Source organism: Lepus europaeus, chromosome 5, assembly GCF_033115175.1.
Source record: "Lepus europaeus isolate LE1 chromosome 5, mLepTim1.pri, whole genome shotgun sequence".
NCBI lineage: Eukaryota > Metazoa > Chordata > Mammalia > Lagomorpha > Leporidae > Lepus > Lepus europaeus.
The window spans coordinates 156,075,098-156,082,818 of NC_084831.1; positions in this window are offsets into that span (position 1 = coordinate 156,075,098).

Consider the following 7,721-nt stretch of genomic DNA (forward strand, 5'->3'; position numbering starts at 1 on the left):
CTAAAGCAGTGGTTTTCAAATCGTATTCTGTGATGTATTCACGGGTCATGAACCCAACTGAGTGGTTTACAACCCACATATATTTTTTGAAAGAGAATAGAAAATAAATGTACAGCACTTAATAAAGATAAGTACTGTTTTTACAGAACTTTAGTTTCAGTTATAGACATACAGTATTTACATATTAGTTAGCAATTATAGATATTAGATAGTGAGTTACAAAAGTAAAGTGTATTTTTACAATCAGTAGAGTAAAAATGTTTGAGTGCCCTTTTTCCAAATTATCCATGATGAGACAGGGCTTTGAGTTGGTGTGGCCCAGCCTACACCACAAGGGCTGTGATGTGTACCGGACTTGGGAGGCTCAGAAACGAGTCCTGGCCGTGTTGTAACTTCCAAGCTCTGCCCACGGAAACTTTGCAGCCTTCCCTGCTATTGCACTAAAGGAAGTGAGAAGGGCAACTGCACTGCCTGTCAACCCAACCCTGGGAGGCACGGAAGGACAGAGGCTGGCATGGAAAGCAGCGCCAGCTCCAACTTCAGACCTCACTGAGTGGCTATGGGAACCAGGTGGATGAAGCAGGGGAGCAAACGTGGCATCCCAGTATCCCAGCATCCTGGAGTCCCAGCATCCCATTTTCCCAGCAGCCTAGCATCCCAGCATCCTGGCACACCAGAATCCTGGCACCTTGCAATCCAGTATCCCAGAATCCTGGAGTCCCAGCATCCCAGCATCCCAGCATCCTGGCACACCAGAATCCTGGCACCTCACAATCCCAGCATCCCAGTATTCCAGCAATATCTTGGCATCTCAGCGTTCCAATATCCCAGCATACCCCAGGGTACAGGAAGCAATACTGTCAAAGATCAATTAGACCACATGTTAACAATGTTATCCACAAAGATATGCTTCTTTCTTCAGCACATCCCTACCTAACAGGAAATTATCCTCGCCAGACTGCTCAGGGAGTCCACAGCTCCAAACACTGCATCCCTTATGCAACCAGTTGAGAAAAATCCAACCACTGCACATGCCTGCAGGCTGACTCTCGGGATCCGAGCAGGCTCCTGCAGCAGCTTCCTGGGGCCAAGGGATGGCCTCCAGGCTGACTGAGGACCAGTCACAGTGCCGCTGAAAGCCATAGGTTAGGCAATCTTGCCTCAGTGGTGCAGGGGCCGAGGCCCACCCAGACTCATGGAAGTGACAGAAGCCACAGCGCCATGCATTGGGACAGGTGCTCGACTCCAACACTGTCCTGGAACTGTACTGCTGGTTTACCTAATTCACCACTTAGGGAAGAAGGGCCAAAGGGGCTCCCCAAGCCCCAGTCTGCAGAGATACTGAAAAAAATACTACTCCTTGCAAACTCAAGTACAGTGGTCATGGTGACGTAAGGCGAGAATAAAGGCAAACGCATCCCATTGCTCCCAGCTGCCACCATCCTTGTCACCGAATGCCGTGTCCATAGCTTGCGAGGACACTGCTTCAGGAAAAGACATCGCTTGTTCTGGTGCAAACCAGTTCCACACCATGCAAGGATCCCAGGGCACTTGGATCAGACGCCCCTGAGAGCACGCGCTCGCTCAGCTCGGCTCTCAGCACCTCAGAGCACATGACGGCTCGGATGAGCACCTGCTTCATGCTGGATGCTCCACACCTTTCATATGTTAAATGCTTAGTGCATTTAATAACAATTTAACTAATTAATTTAATTAATTAATCCCCGTGGGATCAGTGCTATTGTCACACCCATTTCTCAAATGTGGAAACTGAGGCTCACGTGCGCACAACCACATGGCCAGAACAGGCAGCCCAGACTCCAGGTTGACTGCTACACCCCTGTGTCACCATTTCGTGTCTCTCACTTTGTGTACTCTTCATACTGGATCTTAGAGAATGGGTAATAAGCTTAAATACTAGCCATCGATCTGCGCCCTGAGGTCTCCTTGCAGGGCTTGAGGTGTGAATTACTCTCAGCACCTCTGCAGGGGTGAGGACGCGTGCCTCCTGGACCCGCAGGGAGGCTGGCCGAGGCAGTGCTCCTAGAGCCCTGTGACCTACGTCACTTCCCAGGGTCTGAGCTGGTGTTTCAGCTCTCTCTGAGAACAACCTGCGGACAGCCAACAGCTTCTGTCTCCACTCAACCTTGGTCGCTGTCCCCACCTGACTCCCTTTGGAGCTTCAGCAGCTCAGGTGGAAACTAGCGGAGGTGGGCGGGGATGAGCACTGGGGACTGAGGGACTTTCTCTCCCCCTCCACCACATCTGCTCGGCCTTCAGCTCCAGACGTCCCTGCCTCGGCTGAAACGTCTCCAGAGCTTCCGGTCCACCTGCCAGAGGTGTTTGGACTGGTCCGAAGTCATAGGGCTGGGGCCGGGGCAGATCCTTCTCTGCCACAGGGCTTCCTCAGACGGACCTGATTTAGTTATGCCTGCCAGGACCACAACACAAGGTTCCCACCACAGCTGCCGGTTCAGACCCAGCCCTGGACTCACGCTAGTGAGAACTGTGAAGAAGAAGAAGCAGGTCACCCTGCCAACACCTGCCGCAGCTCCACACCTGACAGAGGCATGTGCTTGGTGCCAGCGTGGGACACAGGACACAAGAGCTGTTCCTCTGCTGTGACGTGCCCGCTCACCACTGCGGCCAGGCCACTGGCATCTCCTGCTCTGCCTCACACTGTAGCCTGGCTGCTGATACAGACCCAGTCGGCCTTCCGGGTCACCTGAGCCGGGGCCATCGGTGGGCTGTACTTCCCTGAAGATGGCAAGAACTGGCTGGCTTAAAGTATCTCTTCTAAATCTCTCTAAATCTCAACCATGGAAATAAACTCAAAGAGAAAATTAGGAAGAAGTGCACCAAAATCAATGACTTTAACTGGGTTGGCATTAAAACTACAACTTTTCTGTATGTTTTGGTTATTCTATCTTGAAAATATGTATATGTACATATACATATATATATATATACACACACATATATAAAGATGCATTTATTTGAAAGGCAGAGTGACAGAGATAGAGTGGAAATAGAAAGACAGCTCGTCCATCACTGGTTCACTCCCCATATGACCACAATGGCCAGGGCTGGGCCAGGATGAAGCCAGGAACCCAGAACTCAATCCACGTCTCTCACACAGGTGACAGTCACTGTCACTTTCTAAGATGCTTTAGAAGGAACCTGAATCAGAACTGGAGACTTGAACCAGCACTCCAGTACAAGATGCCAAAGTTACAGGGAGCAGCTTAAGCTATGCGCCAGTGTCAGTCCTGTTTTTTGATCAGAAAAAAAAAAAAAAAAAAAAAGAGTAAGTTTTTAAAAAGATACTCCTACTGGTATAGGAGTATAGCTTTAGGCCACTGGTGAGTACTCCCAAAGCCTCCAGCATTTGGCAGGAACTTCACTGTGTACCTTGACCTCTGGGACAAGGGACCCCCATCCTGGTTCTGTGACTGTGCCTCCTCTCCCTTCGGCATGACTCCCATGGCTCTAATGCAGCTCTGTGATTTCAGCTGACTCTAGATGCATCGCATAGTTGTCTTAGTCCGTTTTCTGTTGCTGAGGAAAGCTCATGTATAAAGACCAGAAGTCTACGGGACCCACAGTTCTGGAAGCTAGGAAGTCCAAGAGCACTGAGCGGCGTCTGGAGAGGGCTCTCTGTGACGTGTGGAGAGCACCACATGGTGAGCCAGAGGAGCTCGCTAGCACAGGTTCCTCTTCCTCTTTGTTTTTAAGGTTTATTTATTTTTTGCAGGGCAGAGTTACAGAGAGGGAGAGTGAGAAACAGAGAAAGAAAGAGATCATCCATTCACTGGTTCACACCCCAAAAGGCCTTAAAGGCCGGGGCTGGGCCAGGACAAAACCAGGAGCCAAGAGCCAGAAAAATCCATCTGGGTCTCCTACGTGGGCACAGGGGCCCAAGTATTTAGGTCATTTTCCACTGCCCTTTCAGGATCCAGGGAGCTGGATAAGAAGTGGAGCAGGGGCTGGCACTGTGGTACAGCCGGTAAAGCTGCCACCTGCAGCGCTGACATCCCATATGGCTGCCAGTTTGAGTCCCGGCTGCTCCACTTCCCATCCAGCTCTCTGCTATGGCCTGGGAATGCAGTAGAAGATGGCCCAGGACCTTGGGCCCCTGCTCCTGGCTCCAGATCAGCTCAGCTCTGACCATTGCGGTCAATGGGGGAGTGAACCAGTGGATGGAAAACCTCTCTCTCTCTCTCTGCCTCTCTCTCTCTCTCTCTCTGCCTCTCCTTCTCTCTGTGTAACTCTGACTTTCAAATAAATAAATAAATCTTTAAAAAAAAAGTGGAGCATCTGGGATGCAAACCAGCACCCACATGGGATACCAGCACTGCAGGCAGAAGCTTAACCTGCTCTGTCACAGTTCAGGCTCTCTCTTTTTTTTTTTTTTACATACACATATATCCTATTTTTTTGTTGAAAACAGATATTGATATCATAGAGTGAGGAATTCATGATAATGGTAATTATTATATGTCGTGACTCAGTGAAGCAATATTTATAACTGTATCTCAAATGACATGACACCCACACAGTTTTCATACTCTCTATATATTAAGTTCCACAAATAACAGAAAACATGTTTTATTTGTCTTCTTGTATCTGGCTCAACAGGCAAAAGATTTATTCGATCTGAAGAGAAACCAGAGTGTGGGTCTAGCTTAATTTCACTTAGATAATGATCTCCAGTTGCACCTGTTTTGTTGCAAATGTCAGGATTTAATTCTTTTTCATGGTTGAGTAATATTCCATGGTGTGTGTGTGTGTGTGTGTGTGTGTGAGACATTGTCTTTGCTTAGTCATCAGTTCATGGACATCTAGGTTGATCCCATATCCTTGCTATTGGGAGTTGAGCTGCTATAAACATGGGGGAGCGGGTAGCTCTTTCATAGGCTCATTTTATTTCCTTTAGATATATTCCCAGGAGTGGCATAGCTAGGTCATATGGTAGATTTATTTTTAATTTTCCAACGAATCTCAATACTGTTTTCCATAACGGTTGTACAAATTTGTATTTCCACCCACAGTGTATTACACTACCTTTCTCTCTACAACCTCACCAGCATTCATTATTTTGTGATTGCTGGATAACAGCCATTCAAACTGGAGTGAGATGATACCGCATTATAGTTTTCACTTGCATTTCCCTGATGGCTAGCGATCCCGAGCGTTTCTCGTGTGTCTGTTGGCCATTAGTGTTTGATCCTTTGAAAAATGTCTGTTCATATCTTTTGCCCATTTCTTAACTGGATTGTTTGTATATTATTGTTTAGTTCCTTGAGCTCCTTATATATTCTGGATATTTATCAGATGCATAGTTCGTAAATATTTTCTTTTGTTACATTGACGGCCTCTTTGTTAATTGTTTCCCTTGCTGTCGTCATAGGGGTCCTTTCCTCCTGACCTCCTCCTATCCTAATTATTTCTCAAAGGCTCCATCTCCAAATACCATTAACATATGAATTTGGGATCAAGTTTCCAACACATGAATTTGGGAGGGGGGACACATTAAAACCGTCAAAATTATCCATCCCAGTCTTGCTCACCCTCATTCTCCTGTCCAGCTCAGGCCAGCCCACCCTGTCACTGGACCCTGTGGTCTGCCTCTTGGGTCTCACAGCCAGCAGCTCTAGGTGGGTGATAGCTCCAACCCCTGGTGCCCCTCTGGTTTCTTAGAGTCCAATTTCAGTCATCATAGAGCCCAGGAATAATTTAGGAAGCCTTGCGGTTCCCAGGAGACTTAGGTCCCAACTTACACTCTAATCCACCCCCCTTTAGACAGCAGAGTCGACTATTCCTAAAGGGCTGTTTATCATCTGCATGAAATAGAGTAGGTCAAAAAAGATGTCCCACAAATGCCACCCTGGGCTTTGTCACTCAAGGTCATCCACATTTAGCCTGTTCTGTTCAATTCAACAATTACTTACTACAGAGAGGTAACCCATCCACCTGCTCATGCTAAGGCTGAGAGGCAGAGGAGGCAAGATGATTCTGCAGCTGTTGCCCCATAACAAACGTCAGAGCTGTGCGGGAATGGAGACCACGTGCATCTATATTTCATCTGGCAACAATGCCAATACCTTTCCATCAAGGAAGGTAGTCATAGTCTATAAGATACTTCATAGTCTATAAGACGCTTTCACATATTCTCGGGTCTCACTGCAAATAATTCCCACTTCATAGATAAGGAAACCGATACTTCATAGATAAGGGAAACTGATACTTCATAGATAAGGAAACTGATCCTTGGAGTAGTCACATGCCTTGTTCAAGCACATAGAGCCAGTGAAAGGAAGTGGCAGGAGGCAGAGAGACATGGTGTCTCCAGGCAAGTGCCCCGCCCAACAGCCAGTGACCCCTCCATAAAATCTCCCAGAGGCAAGTGTAGTGGTGCAGTGAGTGTAGCCTCTGCATGGGATGCTACATCCCATTATCTGAGCACTGGTTTGCGTCCTGGCTCCTCCACTTCCAAACAGGTCCCTGCTAATGCGCCCTGGAAGGCAGTGAATGATGGCCCAAGACCTCGGGTCCCTGCCATCCATGCGGGAGACCCAGATGGAGTTCCAGGCTCCTGGCTTTGGCTTTGCCTATCCCTGAATGTTGTAGGGCTTTGGGGAGTGAACCACAGATGGAAAATCAATCTCTCTCTCTTTCTCTCATTCTTCCTTGCAAATACATAAATAAACCTTTTTCTAAAAAAATCTTTCTGCGGTATAGGGAACCATCTATGATCCAGCTATAACCTCCATCAACTCTAAGGGCAAAGAAGTCCACATATCATTCTTTTGTTTCTGGGAAGAAGCAAGTAAATCTACCAATCTACCAGGGACTGGTGGGATCTGAGCAGGTGTGCTGGGTAGACAGTTAGGGGTGTGGGTGGTCTGACAGGCACGAAGGTCCACAGCAGGACAGCATGTCCTGTTCCTCGTGGGGTCACCCCAACTCACTCCAGAGAGAAAAGTTACAGAAACTTTGGAAGCCAGAAAGACCAACGAGGGGGGGGATAAGCAGACACCTGAGTAGGTAAGGTTGGCTGAAACTGCATTGTTTTCATGCACAGATGATAAAGGTGCTTCAGAAATGTGGTGGAGAGCGGGGCTTCAAGAGAAGTTTATGTTGCTTCCCAATCTTTCGAGGGATCAGAGGAAGGATCTTCAGAAAGTTCAAGAAAAATGCATAGTTTATACAAAAAGTAGGCAAAGGGTTCCACTTCTTGTGCTGAAATAAACTTACCTTCTAATTCCATCCTTCCAGAAACTTTTGGAAATACCCTCAACTGTGTACATACTTAGCGGGAGGGGCCCTACTGTACTCGCCACTCTGCCAGGTGCCGGTGTAAAAGGTCACGTGACTAGAGACCCTCGGACACTCTGTTCAAGGGGGACGCACACAAGCCGGAGGGTAGCTGTGCCCACATGTCTGCTGGAGCTCAGGGACAGAGACTCATCACGGTTCTTTCTCCTACGAAGGCTTTCCAGATACAGTGCGTACCTCCCCTGAGGATCCAAGAAGACTTTGGAGCCAGGCTACTTAGGGTTGATGAGGCCCTTGACTGGGGGCTCCGTGAAACTAAGGTAACTCACTTACCTTCTCCAGGCTCCAACTTCCCCATCTATAAAATGGGGACAGCAATAGTATTTTGTATGACTGCTGTGAGAATTAAGTGAGCTACTATACAAAGCCTTTGGGGAACTGTC